General features: G+C 44.7%; 1 long non-coding RNA gene across 5 annotated transcripts in view; it reads right to left on the bottom strand.

Moving 5' to 3' along the window:
* The window catches only part of LOC135100678 (uncharacterized), a 244413-nt gene that overhangs the window by 145720 nt on the left and 81193 nt on the right, over window positions 1–17500 (bottom strand). The window contains exon 5 of one of the 5 annotated variants that reach the window (XR_010268864.1): window positions 8122–8421. The exons of 2 other annotated variants lie outside the window; for them this stretch is intronic. This is a non-coding gene — a long non-coding RNA (uncharacterized LOC135100678). Of the gene's footprint in view, window positions 1–8121; window positions 8422–17500 lie in introns of those variants that run through there. 2 more of the 5 variants (XR_010268866.1, XR_010268869.1) reach the window with 2 other exon arrangements.

The following is a 17500-nucleotide window of genomic DNA, read 5'->3' as shown; positions in this document are numbered from 1 at the left end:
ACCAAGCGGCTAATTTTAAACCACTCGTCTGCAAGCTGGACGTGAACCCTGTTCCCGCAGAACACGCCAGATATAACAATCTCTTTACCTTCTCGCCGCGGCTCGCCGTCCTCTCATTGAAAATAGTCATACATATCGTGACAAAATCAGAACAGTGTACAATATAATTGTAAAAACGTATTGTGCTTAGTATTAATGGAGCTCGCATGTCCTGTTTTTTTTATCACCGTGACTTGAGGTCTGCATATAATTACATCATTGACGGCGCTCGATAATCTGTTTGTCTATCTGTTTCTGTTCTTCTTCTTTTTTTTTTTTAAGCAATAAGTCCGAATTTACGGACAGTGAGACAAAAAAAAAAGTTAGACTCAAGTTATCAACATGAAGTTATAACTCACAAGCTGGAATGCAAATTTGGTCGTATTTCGACTCTTTTTTCGCTCCAAAATACTAAATTACTGTGAATAGCAGTTTGCTAATTTGCTACCAATCATTTCATGTAACATTGCTGCCCAAGGCTGTATCTACTCCAGAATTTTACAGAATAGGTGACTGATAATATTCTGACACAGAAGCTTCGATCTGGGAGAGGAAGTAAGTTAAGAAGAAGGGATGAAGAAGGTGGCTAAGTAGCAGGGTCACTGGTTATATTCCCTAGCCAATAACACGCTAGCAAACGTTCTGAATGCGTTACTCAATGATGAATAACTTCCAAAACGATGATGTAGGAATGACACAACCCGCAAGGAACAAGCAGGAGGGGCCACTATTGCCCCTGCTTGCTCCCCCAACCCCCGCTAGTGCGCCACATTACAGTAATAACTAAAAACATTCTCCCTGCACCTTCAGCTTGCCTTCAGAACACTCCAGCACTTATGAAAACTCACCTCCTTTCTTCTTCCCAAATGTGAATGGGCAAAGAGTTGCGATATGCTTCATGTATCACTAATAGAAGCAAATTATTAAACCACCGAGGAACATTGATTACCGATGAAAAATTAATTACAAAATGAGCATTACTAAAGGGACTAAAGACTGAAGGAAACTTTATAGAAAAAAAATAATCATGTCAGTTTAAAATGGCATAATATGGGTCATTGTCAGCAACTAGAGATGAAGGGACGATGAGAAGCCCACAATGGAGGAGGATGCTTGAAGATACCGAGGAATTTCAATCTATAACTGATACAGAAATGTTTCTTCTCTATATTGGACAGTAGTACACCACCACCACCACTATTACTACTACTACTATTTCCATTTCTACTGCTACAGCACTATATTAACTACTACTACTGCTCCTAGAACTACTACTAGTACTATACTACTACTACTACTACTACTATTGATACTGTTCCTGCAACAACAACAAAAGCAACAACTACTATTACTACTATACTACTACTGCTGTCACCACCGTTGCCTACAACACCATTGCATTATATCCAAGTGCATACGTAAACTTGGAAATATAAAAAACACTCAGGGACATCTGGCGGCCGCTGGGAGGGAGACAGCATCAGGCAGGACATCGCGGTTCATTCAGAGACATAGGAACGAAACAAGTACACGGAGGGAGCGAAAACGTATGCGCTGGTGGGATGGGATGAAGTCTGTAACGAGACGTGGTGATGCGAGGCGAGGCGGGATGCACCATATGGCGAGGGTAGGAGCAATCGATAGTGAAACAAAGTATCATTATGTATTTAATTATCAGTCATTTTGCCAGCTCCGCAACCACCACCACCACCACCACCACGCTACAGTTTGTTCACCTCCGTCACGGTAGTCAACAAATCACTCAGCCTTGCCTGCGACTCCTGCAGCTCCATGGCACTTGACTGTGACCCCATCAGTGACAGCGTACTACAAGTAACATCAATTGATATAATAATTTCAGCATTTTCACAAATAATTGCAGGTCACAAGGTTACTACGATTTTTACATGAATTAGGAAGAGGCGAACAGAGATACATGAAATTAAGTTTATGAACCTTCCAGTGCAAGGAATGGATTTTATGATACAAAGAGATGTCAGAACGATGCTAAATTGGATTAAGAGTAAAATAGCAGAGAAAATAAAAAGAAGTTTGGTGTAAGTGGACGAGCGATGTTTGCTTGGTGGCGTGGCAGGCAGAGAGTGGCGCCTGGATGGGCTTGCTGTGAGGGGGGACTGTCCTAGCCACCGCTGCTGCGTCCAAGGAGCAACAACCCTTGCAAGCAACAGCAGAGCACTGATTTTTATCCTTGGGTTCTTTCCTTATGTTTGTGCCTCATGGAACGTGCGTATTTCGATCCTAGCGAGATTGTTTATCTTGCCTTTCTGCCCTATTTGATTTTTATTTGGGATAAAGACTTCATCGACCTTTATCTAAGAGCTCTGTGTGTGTGTGTCTGTGTGAGTGTGTGTGTGTGTGTGTGTGTGTGTGTGTGTGTGTGTGTGTGTGTGTGTGTGTGTGTATGCAACCCCCGACCTCCTCATTCTCTATCCCGGTCTGTCCTCTTTTGCTCTGCCACTCTCCAGTTTTGCTCCTCACCACACACACACACACACACACACACACACACACACACACACACACACACACACACACACACACACACACACACACACACACATATGTATTACACATCAGAAGGCTCGAGCTCAACATATTATTAAGGCAACAGAGAAAAAACATTTTGAGAGTGAATTTCCTCAAGTCTTGGAGTAGTGGGAAGAAGGCTGCCTTCTTCTGTACCACCGAACACCAAAATGTGTTCATTGCTACACCCTACCACACCCAGGTCCTTTCTTAACCCTCCATCCCTCAACAAGCCATCCTGTCTTTATCTCGCCTGCTTTGGAAGAGTCAGGCATTCACTTGAATATGTTTGACCATTAATACATTAGCAAAGTCAATAAGTTTGTCATTTGAGGCTCCTGCTTATAATGTACCACTACCCTGTCTGTCTCTTTACGAAGTACTTAGAGCAAGTCTTCAAACAGCCATGTGAGGAGGTACGTACGTGTCTCTTACGGCTTGGTTACCCTGTGTAATCCCATGTAATCCTAAGCATTTATCGTTTCTTATAGAATTTCGTTGCATAATAAAGGGTGTGCTAATCAATCGTTGTAAATCTTAAATATTTACGTGTCATATATCCAAGTGATTATCTATATTTACTTGTCACGGTCTCTCTCTCTCTCTCTCTCTCTCTCTCTCTCTCTCTCTCTCTCTCTCTCTCTCTCTCTCTCTCTCTCTCTCTCTCTCTCTCTTGGCAAACGTGATTCTACGTACAAGTCCGGAATTTACTTTTCTTTCCTTTTCCTTCCTTAACACATCGTGCAATACAAGGAGAGCTTGACACATTCACTAATCTTAATCGGACTCAACAATGAGGACAAAGTAATGGTGAAATAAAACGAAAACGCGTATGAGGACACATCATAAATTATCAGATTATATTATTAATCTTATTACAACAATTCATGTTTATGTAAAAATGTTAGAGGTTTGCCTCACACTATATTTTTTTTCTAAGAACACCCACATGCTTCCCATCAGCCCTATCTTCAGGGAGGTCTTGGGAGGGGGGAGGGGATAAGAGAGGGAGAAGTCTGTAGTCTACAAAGAAATCTCTCTAAAAACTACCAGTGCTAACTCTCCATCTCAGCCTCCGCTACGTACACATTGCTACACATTTGTACTACATGGTAAGAAATATGCTCCAATAATCTCCTCTCCTCTTGAAGCAGCTAATTATTAAGATACACTATTGACTCAGCAATGTTGTGTTTGATTCTGTTTACCTCATTTTTTAAGGGGATCAAGTAGTATTCTTCACCGTGACGTCAGTGTTGCCAGTATCTGTGTGACCTTTTGCAGAACTGACTGACTGACTGACTCTTTGAATCCATCCATCCGTTTCTCTCTCTCTCTCTCACTCTCTCTCTCTCTCTCTCTCTCTCTCTCTCTCTCTCTCTCTCTCTCTCTCTCTCTCTCTCTCTTTCCATATGTCGCGGATGCACCATAACAAGGATCACTGAAGGAGGAGGAGGAGGAGGAGGAGGAGGAGGAGGAGGAGGAGGAGGAGGAGGAGGGGATAATAGTCTTTGATAGAAGAAACATATAATTATTAGAATATTATACAAAATAAATTATAACTGTTAGTATGTCTGCCTGTTTGACTCCCTCCTCTCTCTCTCTCTCTCTCTCTCTCTCTCTCTCTCTCTCTCTCTCTCTCTCTCTCTCTCTCTCTCTCTCTCTCTCTTCAATTGATTCCTTAAAAGTTCCCTCATGTGTCTAGTCTGTGTTCGGGTCTTTCACACACTCTTTCTTTCTGTCTTTCTTTCTTTCTTTCTTTCTCTTTCTTTCTCTCTTTTTTTCCTTTGCTTCTTTCTTTCCTTCTCTCCTTCTCGTCCTGCCTGCCCCTTACGTTATTTCTTTTATCTTTCTTCAATTCGTCTTCCATCATCTTTCTTACTATTTTTTTCTTTTTTTCTCTTGCATGTTCTCTTATCGTTTGACTTATCACTTCTCTTCCTTCTCTTCCCCCTCCTCCTCCTCCTGCGGTCGAGGAGGATGCACAAATTACCTTCTTCCCCTGCCTCCCTCGATTTTTCCTCTCTCTCTCTCTCTCTCTCTCTCTCTCTCTCTCTCTCTCTCTCTCTCTCTCTCTCTCTCTCTCTCTCTCTCTCTCTCTCTCTCTCTCTCATACTTATAAACAATATATTTCTGTCAGGTAACAATGATTGTGATATTCATTTGTTTCCTCACACACACATATATATTTTTTTACACAAAATAAATACACTTATAATTAACCATGAAAAGTCTGCGCGAGTGTCTGTGTGTGTGTGTGTGTGTGTGTGTGTGTGTGTGTGTGTGTGTGTGTGTGTGTGTGTGTGTGTGTGTGTGTGTGTGTGTGTGTGTGTGTGTGTGTGTGTGTGAATACATGTAGTACGTGCTTATTTATTTATCTTTTTTTTATGTGTAAGTTGACGTCATTGTATTTTTTTGCACTTATATATTTCTGACTTTGTATTACACACGTTCGCCATTTACGATGAAATGATCATAGTAATAATAATAATAATAATAATAATAATAATAATAATAATAATAATAATAATGATAATAATAATAATAATAATAATAATAATAATAATGATAATAATAATAATAATAATAATAATGCAATAATGTATAAAAGCTTTTGAGAAAATGCAGTTAACTATGGTATTGTATTGCCTTATTTATCTACTTATTTTTTTCTTATTTTTTTTCACTTTGTGGTGAGTGTATTTTTCTCTAGTCTCGGAGAAGGAAAAGTAAAAAAGAAGAGCGATCACTACATGTCTGCGGAGCGCTGGAAACAGACAATCAGACGCAGACAGACACACGCACACCACACGCAGGTATTATTCTCTTGTTTCCTCGAGGTGGTAATTTTAATTTGGCAAAAAGGTTCTGGCAGGAGCTTCTTCAGTGGCGTGCTAAGCGCGTCATAAGCATATATCAACCTTAAGGTATTCAGCGTTTTCTGCTCCCCTTCCTCTCTCCTTTACTCCAAACTTTCTTCCTTCCCCCCCCTCTCTCTCTCTCTCTCTCTCTCTCTCTCTCTCTCTCTCTCTCTCCAGCTCACCATGTCAACATCTTCAGATAACTTCCTTCATCCCCCCGCATCATCCATTCACCGTTAACATTTCACAAATTTCCCATTCAAAATGTGGAGTAAACATGCCCACCAAAGGCAGAACTTATTCCCCATGGCTGGAGGAAGCGAAGGCAAGGAGAGCAGGGCAGAGGATTGGGGAGGAGGAGTAGGAGGAGAGCGAGACGAGGCAAAAGGGGGATGATTTTATTTTATGACTGTGGTAAACACCTTTGATTTGTTTGAAGCGGACAACATCAGAGACGGTGTTTCAAAGCAAGCCACCGCTGGGAGGTTAATGCATGGTTGACTGGTTGATTTCTAGACGTCGGTAACCCGGTTCACGACTACCACTGACCCTGAGAATGATTGCTGGCTCTCCACCGCGACAAAACCCCACGTGGAGTCTACAGATGGCAGCCACAGATCCTCCTCGCTGGCCTGGATCACCACAGACAAACTCCGCCTATCTTGCTGTCTCGCTGAGCTCCCGCTGACCTTATCTTAATGCAACCACCGCTAAAGAAAAAAAGTCATTAGTCACGCGACGTTTCATCTTCCTCCTCCTCCTACTTCTTCGACCTCTCCTCCTCCTCCTCCTCTTCCCTTTCTTCCTTCTTTTCTTCTTCCTCCTCCCCTACTCCAGCGAGGAAGGCTAAGACTTAAAGGAAAGAGTTCACAAGGGCTAGAAAAATGACGAAAGGAAAAAGAGAGAATAAACTTTACAGACTCACGAAATGAGTGTTAAGGGAACGGAGTGAGAAAACTATAATGATGATGGAGTGAGGGAGAGAAGGAGGCACCGAGAAAAAGGAAGAGGGTTGAGCTTCCCCTCCTCTCTCTCCCTCTTTCCCACCTATCTCCTCCTCCTCCTCCTCCTCCTGTCTTCCACCTCCTCCTCTCCCTTTCTCAAGGTTAAAGTGACGGCGGGGGGATGCCAAGGTGCTTCATCATCCACATGCCTAGTTCACTCTCCTCTGATCATGCACGTCCTCACAGCCCCTCCCAGGTCGAGTTAGTTGATATGCAACACATCTCCCTACAGTCATGGTGCTGCGGGTAAAACTTGCATGAAGTAATAATTGAAGCTAATCCAACAGCCGTGGCCAAAAAAAAAAAAGGAAAGAAAAAATCTATCCAAGAGCATGCGATTTTCCTTTGTGGCTCGTTCCGGCCCTGTTTTTCCCTCACAAGTTGCCCGATTAATCCGGTTTTTAATTTCCGACGAAGTAACTTGATGATGCATTAAAGTTTTGATTCTGACAGGTTGTCTCGAAGCACTATTTACGGTACACACAATAACCGGTACCAAGTTCCAGCCGGCAGCGGAATGGGACGTGACTGTCGGGGTCATTCTGATCGTCTGCTCCAATACTGGAAACACACCCGACCCCCGCTGACCTGACTATGCGATCACGGACACCTCGCCAACACGCGTGACTCTAAGGCTGACTGTGTGCTATTCGGGACGTTTCCTCGGGATAGTCTGGGAGGCGCACCTGGATCCTATTTGTACCGCTGACGAGTCTAAAGTATCATAATTTTCCGGATCTGTAACTTTCTCTCTCTCTCTCTCTCTCTCTCTCTCTCTCTCTCTCTCTCTCTCTCTCTCTCTCTCTCTCTCTCTCTCTCTCTCTCTCTCTCTCTCTTGCTCGCTTCGAAAAGAACAAACAGGTAAATAAAATGTGAAAGGTCAACGAAGAAAGCTCTCCAGGATCTGTCGTAAGTTGCTGTGCTTTGTACTATTTTTTTGACGCTCAACAATCAACATTTACAAATGTACAGCAAATTTATTGAGCTGAAAACTTTCCCTAACAGAGAGTATGACGGAGGGATAGAGGGAGGGGTGGTGGGGACGTGTTTGTGTGTGTGTGTTACCGTCTGGGTGGTGCCAAGGTCTGAGGGCGGTGGCTGGGTGCCTGGGTGCCTGGATGGGAAGTGTAGCACCCTGGCTTCGTTCTGATCCCGTAAGGAAGAGCTGATGTGCTTCTATGAATATTACTTGTTTGGCTTGGCTGTGTATCTCTCCTAATAAGAGTCATAGAGACAACGGGATAATGTTATGTTGGTAGCAGGGTGGAAGGAGCGGTTTTTGTGCTTGTGATACTAGCCTATCTCCATGTATCAGAGGGTGTCGGCTCACTGCACCACCACCGACACCAGATCACTATCATACACGCACATTCTGTTCCCTAACAGCAACACTTTACCCTCACTCCTCCCCCACGCGCTCCCCTCTTGCTCTCCCCCTTAACCTTACTCTCCTCCCTACACTACTTCCCCACAGCCTTCACCCTACGGCTGCCTCGCCCCTCTTCCTCGCTCTCTCTCCCCCACGTCGCCTCTTCCTGCTCCTCCTCCTCCTCCTCCTCCCCCAGCCTCCTTTTCGTACTCAATGCGCCACCTTTCCCCCCCACACTCCCCCTCCTTCGGTACACGCTGACTGGATGAAAACATTTGGTAATTACCTCGACGATAACTGAAGCTGACCAGCCCAGGCTCAGGACCTGCTGCTGTTTCTAAAATTAAACTACCGCCTCGCGCCTCCTCAAAACCTGCGGGCGAGCCCCGGTTCACATCCTTACCGGGATGGTGGTGGTGATGGTAGTGGTGGCGGTGGTGGTGGTGATGGTGGTGGTGGTGGTGGTTGTGACGGGAACGAGGACAATGGTGGTAAAATGAATGATTCTGGTGGTGGTGGTGGTGGTGGTAGTGATGTTGGCCGCAGTGCACATTTTCGTCTCCTCAGCTTGACAGGCTGTACGGCAGGGTCATTCCCTCGGCTGCAACACGGAGTCAATTAGTACAGGTGTGTCCCCGAGGCTTCCCGCCAGGTAGTCAATTACTAGCCAGACAGGAGTCATTTTTAGTTGCGCCGCTCATCTCGCAATACGTGATGTTGATAAGCGATAACGACACGCGTGTAAAAAGAATATAATGATAACTTGAGCAAAACGGGAGAAGAGGAGGCTCGCTCCAATGTAAGTAGGTAAATTAAATATAAAATCACCTGTTGTTTGAGACAAGAGTGTAATATCAGTGACGTGTGTGTGTGTGTGTGTGTGTGTGTGTGTGTGTGTGTGTGTGTGTGTGTGTGTGTGTGTGTGTGTGTGTGTGTGTGTGTGTGTGTGTGTGTGTGTGTGTGTGTGTATAACGACATCAATCATTCATGCCATTTTTACTTTGTGGGCAACCTTGACGGTGACAATACGCAGCCTCGCCACCAGGCATTACGCGACACATCTCGCGCTGAAAGTGCTCATCGGGGAGGAGGAGGAGGAGGAGGAGGAGGAGGAGGAGGAGAAAAAGGACAAGAACGTGGAAGAGAAGGAGGATGAGATAGAGGAGAAACGAAAACGAGAAGAATTAAAGTCACTAAAAAGAGTGAAAAGAAAATAACCTTGATTATAAATTTCTGAGGTAGGTGTTTCAATATGAAAGTTTAGAGGCATAGGATTATTATGGTACTTCATCTTCCTCTGCTGTTGTATGAAACGACACAAACTGAGAAAAGCCACTTGCAATGAATAGATCCAAGTAGTAAGAAATGCACCAAACTGGAAAAAAAAGAAAAGAAAAAGAAAGGAAAACATCCCTTGAATGTAATGACCGCAACACACTTTAGAACAACCAACCCAAAAAGGCACACGCGCAGCCATGTCAACACAACTGCCTCACTTTACTCACTACACTTTGACAACTGTGGATGTAGAAATGTTCCCTTTACAACTATACTATCCTGTCACACACACACACACACACACACACACACACACACACACACACACACGTACACGTACACACGCACACACGCGCGCGCGCGTACACGTACACACGCACACACAAAGAGCCTAGTCATCGCTCCTGTTTTGTGATGTTTAATAAGATGAGATTCAATATAGTCGGCCAACAGCTGTCGAGGTCGTGGGAGGACGGCTGGGGGCGACCTGGGACTCCATGTATGGGGACCCGACTACCAAGGCCGCGGGAGGAAGATTTGTGGAGGAGGAGGAGGAGGAAGAGGAGGAGATGAATAAGAATAAAGCAGAGGATAAGAATAAGAATTCTCTTCATCTCCAAATGCTAATTCATTACTTTTCAACAAGAGAAATTAGTTCCTGCACCAAATAGGTACAAAGAGATGCACGAACACAAGCGTCAAGGTCACACAATAGTAAGGTAAGCTAGAGGGCGTGGCGATAGGCAGAGGGAGGCCCAGGCGGTGAGTGTGGTAGCGTCAAGGCGAGACGAAGTAGGAGAGACGGGGTGCCTCCCTCACCTGCCCGCCGCTCAGGTGTCCCGCGGTGCTCGTTGGGGTACCACCCGCCGCCCACATCTCGACACGCCGCCTTGAGTCATTAACTACGGAACTTTTTGTCGCTCTCGCTTACAGGTAAGTAAAATAATATATAGAATAGTGAAAATAATAATAAAACTACACTAACATATTAAATTTGCCTTTAGATAATTAAATTAAGTACAAAATCATAAACAAGAAATCATTATCGTCTTGAAATGACCTGCGACAAGTATGATGCAGTATTATGTGATATTCAAAAAACAAATATTTTGTCTTTTAATAGGAACGCCCTAACAAGAACGAACGCCACATCACAGCAGAACACTTTAGAATTTACTAAGCAAGGGAACTGAAAAGATGAAAATGACTATGAATATGATTTAGTGCTGCATGATAGGACAGGAAAACACACACACACACACACACACACACACACACACACACAGATTTTAACTGCAGCAACCTTGAGACTCACCTATCCTTTCCTGACTCAAATCTCACCGTCCTCTCCCTCCCTCCCACGTCCACTTCCCTCTACAGCTGAAGATGCGAGGGTGAATTCAGCAGACTCTCTGGGAGGTCCAAGTAAAAGGACCTGAGGACGACACGATAATTTCACAACAAAGGAAATTTAGGTGGATTTTTCTTCCCCTATGACCTTCGAAACCTGACGAGTTTCAGTGTAATCCCGCGCACCGACAAACTTACAAGGCACACCGGGATACACGCAAGCCACGTTCCCTTGATCGCTACACCGCGGTGCCCAACACGTTCACGAGTTTGATATAAATGTATAAATAGAAGAAAAAAAAAACATGTATGAACGCCGCCATCGACAACACCTTGGTGCGTCGGTCCTTCCTTCACAAGACAATCCGCAAAGAGAATTGATTTTGGGTATTGCACCGTTCGAGGACAGGCGGTGTTTTATTGTCGCCTTCAGCAGAATAAAACCAATAGCGGGTGACTGACGGTTTGGCGGGAACAACATCGATCCAATAATAATATCGCGGCCCCGGAGTTCCATTTACGTGCGGATCACTTTCTGGCGTTCCTCTAATTACTGAGTGCGATGCTTTATGTCCACGCATAAATTTCTTTTTAGGAGAGGAAATAAGAGTCAGACCACCCATAAACATCAGCCTTGAAAAAAAAAGGGATGCAAGGAGAAGGTGATGGATGTAAATCAAATCACAGTAGGAACCAACCAACAACACCAACACCACCATGGACCTACGTACATACCACTACCACCATCGGCGTGTTCTTCCCTCATTTCTCCCCGCCCTTGTCTCGTTTCAAGATGCGTTTATCTGACTAGATACATGCCTCCACGTAGTCCGGCCTCACTCACGTCACCGCCATCACGAAAAGAAAACGGAGGGAGTGGAGAGCGTTATCTGCTGAGGTTCTGGAAACCCGTGGACCAGCGAGCTACAAGAGACTCCGACAGCTCCAGCAGACGTCTCCTGAAAGCCGGGCGAAGAGGAGGTCATGCGGTCGAGGAAGCGTACTCTAATCTACGATAATTCACGATAGCTACCAATTAGGTGCTGGCATAAGTGGTACCATTGTCCTCTAAATGATTTACAGCAACAGTCTGGTGTGTGTGTGTGTGTGTGTGTGTGTGTGTGTGTGTGTGTGTGTGTGTGTGTGTGTGTGTGTGTGTGTGTGTGTGTGTGTGTGTGTGTGTGTGTGTGTGTGTGTGTGTGAGAGAGAGAGAGAGAGAGAGAGAGAGAGAGAGAGAGAGAGAGAGAGAGAGAGAGAGAGAGAGAGAGAGAGAGAGAGAGAGAGAGAGAGAGAGAGAGAGAGAGAGAGAGAGAGAGAGAGAGAGAGAGAGAGAGAGAGAGAGAGAGAGTCAGACTGGACACTTTCCTCGGTCGCTTCAATCACGACCAGATTCACCCTCGATCACGCACCGCCGAACACACGACTGGAACACGGACCTCAACACAGATGACCACCACCACTACCACCACCACCACCACCACCACAACCGCCGCCGTTGCTACCACTAAGGACGAGTGACTATAATCACTCCCCGCCACTACCACTACTGACATCACCATCACCTCTACTAGCATCACGACTACCTTGACCAATACCATCGCCATCATCAGTACTATCAAAAGCACGAGTTATAACACCAGTGACGCTATAATTGTTACAAACTACCACGATACTAAATACTTACAGTGCGGCATCGTATCACCTCAATCACAATTAGCCAAAATAACAACCAAAATTTCGTAAGATAAGACAAAATATATATATTTTTTCCAACTTTTCCTCTTTTTCTTTCTTTGTGATCCAACAAGTGAAGACACAAAGTCACAAATCACTGTTAATTTTCACCATACCATTTACTTATACCATGTACTGACCATTTAATCCTTTCATTTTTTTCACTCCACCGCCAACACGTTCACGATCCCTCCTCCACACCACCACCACCACCTTCACCACCACTCACTAGCCAATAACGAGCTTAGGTACAGACAGACAGACATCGACACTAATTTGATCACAAAGAGAGAAGAAAAAAAGAAGACTAGTTAATGGACCGAGGAGCGAAGTTGAGCAGGATACTACGACGCACACACACACACACACACACACACACACACACACACACACACACACACACACACACGGGTAGGGCGGCACTCGATATCTGCAACGCTAAAACCTGATGTCAAGGCAAAAAAAGTGGCTTCTAAATAGACCAGGAGTTGAGAAGTTAAAAAATCGAATTTACTGAGCCTACGGTGTGTGTGTGTGTGTGTGTGTGTGTGTGTGTGTGTGTGTGTGTGTGTGTGTGTGTGTGTGTTCGCGTGTTCTCTAGACAGTCCTCTTTTTCTTCTTCCTTGTTCCTTTCCCACCTCTTCCTTCTCCTTTTCCTCCTTCTCCTTCTCCTCCTTCTCCTGCTGCATACCTTTGAGCTCATCCCTATCAACACCTGCTTCGTACTCACCTCTCATCAATCACATCGTCCGTCCTACTCCTCCTCCCTCTCCTCGCCCTCGTTCCCCTCGTCTCCCCTCACATCACCGCCCGTCTCCGCTCACCCCTCGCCTCACACTTCTTGCTACTATCGTCGTCGCCTCTTCCTTCGTATTCAAGACTTCTCCTCCCCCTTCCACGTCATGTTCTGCTACTCGTGTGTGTGTGTGTGTGTGTGTGTGTGTGTGTGTGTGTGTGTGTGTGTGAGGGAAAAATTACTTCCCTGTTTCAACACGCACCTTGTTCCACCACCAGCACCACCTCCACCACCTTATTCTTCTTTTCTTCCTCCTCATGTTCCTCCTTTTCCTCCTTCGCATTCCACCACCACAACTACCATCACCTTCTCCTCCTCCTCAACACACCCACTCATCCTTCACGGCGGATACATCCTTGCAACATGGCATCGAGTATTACCTAAACCCGATTATACCTCTCTCTCTCTCTCTCTCTCTCTCTCTCTCTCTCTCTCTCTCTCTCTCTCTCTCTCTCTCTCTCTCTCTCTCTTCGTAGTGCCTCTCTCGTTTTATCACTTCCATCTCTTCAGTTTTGGTACACTTTTACTTTTCATTTTTCTTTCTTTCCCCTCACATCAGATTCTACTCTTGGACCTCATCACCTTTTTCGTTTACTTTTTTATGTTCTTTGTAATGGTTCACGGATCCGTAACTTTGTTTCTCTATCATCTATCATCTCTAGTCTTTTCTCTCTTTATTCATTTCTATTTATAATTTGACGTTAATGTGCCGTTTCGTCTATTTCTAATTTTGTTTTTTTTTTTTTCTTTTTTCTTCTCTAGAATGTTCATCGTTTTGGAGAAGACATAAATCTCTCTCTCTCTCTCTCTCTCTCTCTCTCTCTCTCTCTCTCTCTCTCTCTCTCTCTCTCTCTCTCTCTCTCTTTCATGATTCTGTTCTCTCCACTCTCATCATCTCTCCCTCATCCCACTCGCGTGTTCCCTCTCCTGCCTTCCTCCTCCATCTCCTTATCTCCTCCACCTCCATCCCTTCCACCCATCATCCGTTCACCCTGAAAGGCCTCTCTTCACCCCCAACCTCCCATCACTCGAGAACCGAGAATGTGGGACAACTTTTTCTCCAAATAACCTGAAATTTAGCGAAGATAACTATGGCTGGTGTGGAAGAGAAAAAAATCTTACTAGCACAGACACGTACGCAAGTGAGCCCACGCACACACACACACACACACACACACACACCTACTCACTCACTCACTCACTCACTCACTCTCCTCTCTCTCTCTCTCTCTCTCTCTCTCTCTCTCTCTCTCTCTCTCTCTCTCTCTCTCTCTCTCTCTACCGGTTCCACTATTTATTAATAACCCAACAAAACAAAACGTTTACCAGGTTGGTGAGCAACACAGGAAATGCGGAGTGCTTGTGCCACAGTTGAGCTGGTGAGCTTCATAACCAATCTAGTGTGCTCACCAAAGCGTCCCAAATGTTGATACGTCTGAGAGCACCAGCAGAGCAAGCGTGAACTTATAAGTGTAAATAAAACCACATGACCACTTCTCCATCGAATCCTAAGCCAGCAGAGGGCGTCCATCTTGGCACTACTGCTGCAAATTAATTTGAGGACAAACAGATCTGAGAGTTCACCCAACCCTCTCCCTTCGCCTTGATCCCTCCCTGCCTTGGTACTTCTTTCCTCCCTTCTCTACCCCACTACTTTGTAAAATGTTTCCCTCTACATCCTACTTACACAAAATGATACAAAAATTCAATAACAGGTGATTATTCGTATGTTTGCATTTCATAAATATGTTCTATGAATTCGGTACTCGAGCGAAGGAAGAAGAGTTTACTTGATTAGTGATCACACGAAAAGCGGACACTGGAATTCTCTCTCTCTCTCTCTCTCTCTCTCTCTCTCTCTCTCTCTCTCTCTCTCTCTCTCTCTCTCTCTCTCTCTCTCTCTCTTTTACGCGCGCACACACACACACACACACACACACACACACACACACACACACACACACACACACACACACACGCGCGCGCGCGCGCGCGCGCGCATTTTATTTTCATCGTTAAATATTTGTGAGCTAAGACAATGCGATAATCTCTGGAGGTATCTGAGTGTAATTCTCTCTCTCTCTCTCTCTCTCTCTGAAAGAATAATCGTATATCTGCACTTACGTTTTTCAATGCATTTTTACCCAAAGAACGCGAAAGTAGGGAAAACCAGGCCAAGGTTTCGAGCAGCACGAAATGGGAATTTCTGTGTTTTATTTCGGTGTTTACTTTGAGTCTGCCATCGTTCACGTTTCTTACCTATTATAATTACAAGTAGTAGTAGTAGTAGTAGTAGTAGTAATAGTAGCAGTAGTAGTAGTAGTAGTAGTAGTAGTAGTAGTAGTAGTAGTAGTAGCAGTAGCAGTAGTAGTAGTAGTAGTAGTTATCAGCATAATTATCTTCTTATGCTTACTAAAACCTAACCACTGACAGTGACTTCATAAAAAAAAAAAAAAACTTATCAACAAGGAAAACTGCAGCAGATGCGTAATACCTTTACTGCTGTCACTGGGTACGACTGGAGTGTGTGTGTGTGTGTGTGTGTGTGTGTGTGTGTGTGTGTGTGTGTGTGTGTGTGTGTGTGTGTGTGTGTGTGTGTGTGTGTGTGTGTGTGTGTGTGTGTGTGTGTGTGTGTGTGAAGGATCAGTGCGTGCATGTAGATCGATGGCACTGCACCTTGAGACTCGCGCGGGAGAAGGGAACAGGGGAGAGTTGGAAAGAATGGAGGGGTTGGTGAAGGAGAAAGAGGAGGAGGAGGAGGAGGAGAAAAGGCAGGTGAGTGTTTTGGTTGCGGTCTTTCAAGGCAACATACAATACCAGTGTTTCTTGGCGAAGGCAGGTTGCAACATACTTTTCTTGTTTTATTTATGCATGTGTGTGTGTGTGTGTGTGTGTGTGTGTGTGTGTGTGTGTGTGTGTGTGTGTGTGTGTGTGTGTGTGTGTGTGTGTGTGTGTGTGTGTGTGTGTGTGTGTGTGTGTGTGTGTGTGTGTGTGTGTGTGTGTGTGTGTGTGTGTGTGTGTGTGTGTGTGTGTGTGTGTGTGTGTGTGTGGCAAGCCAAGGGAATCAAACACCTCGATTCTGTTGGCTGATTAAGGTTTTTTCTTCTCTCTCTTTTCTTATATTGTGCTTTGTTCCTTATCTTTCATGTCTTCAAACAGCTTAAGTCCGTTGGAGCAGCACACGAGTGAGTCAACAAGGGTACAGGCAAACACAGGTGTCCAGACTAACGTACCCAAGTGAAGGGAGTCGAGGCTAGACCAGGAACTAATGGACCCCCGCATGAACGCCTCGCTTTTCCCTCCGTAACGTTCGCTGGTAGAAAGCGTTTGTCACCTGCTCTCTCTCTCTCTCTCTCTCTCTCTCTCTCTCTCTCTCTCTCTCTCTCTCTCTCTCTCTCTCTCTCTCTGGAAAACAACTTTAGTAATATAAACAGGATCTTTAATCTTTATCATTGCTATTTTCATTCCACTATCCACTATTATTACTACTACTATCACTACTTATCATTCCCAACTAATATCATCATGACTATTATTATCCTTTGTCAACATCACACCCACCTACCTTTTCCCATTAGCCTAACACTATTACCACCTGCCGCTAACATCACCACGTCTACAACCGCCTTGGCCACCACAACCACGAGTCGCTACGTCTTCCATGCAAGCGCACGAGGAACATAATAACAAGTCCACGAACACAATAGCACAAAGTCATTACATACTTCATGAGTAGTGTGGGCCGCGGTCTAGCACTTGTTGTGGGGATGGGAAGCAGGGGCAAGTTCAGGGACTCGGGAAAGGAATGATGAGGGTTACAGCAATGAGAAAAGATTTGAGTGGGAGAGGGAGAGCGGGAATACCATCACAGGCGGGGCACGAGGAGGTTACAAATGAAGTACGTAGTGAAGGGGGAGGGAGGAAAGCAGGGATGGTTTAGGCTGTTAATCTATTTCTGAATCGAATACACTGCACGAGTCCTGGGTAGCAGCTCCAACTTCGCGGCTGTAGAGGGTCTTCTAGAGGGTTATAGTTTAATAGATGCCATAACACTATAATGGAAAATTCTTACTCTTGTTTATAAAGTCCCTGACATCACTGTATTTATTCTATCAAACATATGAGGTATGATGGTTGACGCCGAGAACATTACATCTATGGTCCTGCAGCTTGGGGCGACAGGAAATTAGGAGCCACTCGTTTAGACAGAGTTCAACATACCGCGATTTTCTAATGTTATTACGGTCTTTGACTTGACATTTGCAAATAAGATCAGCGAATGTCACGTAGTGGCGGTCGATGAATTCATTGATCTGTTCCTACTTGGCTTCAAGTAAAGGCGTAATTCAAGTCTACGAACAGACTTATGCCTTTCTTCCTTGTTTCTCCTCTTGATTTCCCTTTTGATATACGGAACTTCGTAAACATCAGCTACCACCATGATTAATTTTACTATCTAATTATATATAATGTTTCACGTCAATTTTTCTTCTCTCGTCTTATGACATTCTTCCATTCCTAC

The sequence above is a fragment of the Scylla paramamosain genome, chromosome 5 (assembly GCF_035594125.1).
Source record: "Scylla paramamosain isolate STU-SP2022 chromosome 5, ASM3559412v1, whole genome shotgun sequence".
NCBI lineage: Eukaryota > Metazoa > Arthropoda > Malacostraca > Decapoda > Portunidae > Scylla > Scylla paramamosain.
This window is presented reverse-complemented; position numbering and strand designations above follow the sequence as displayed.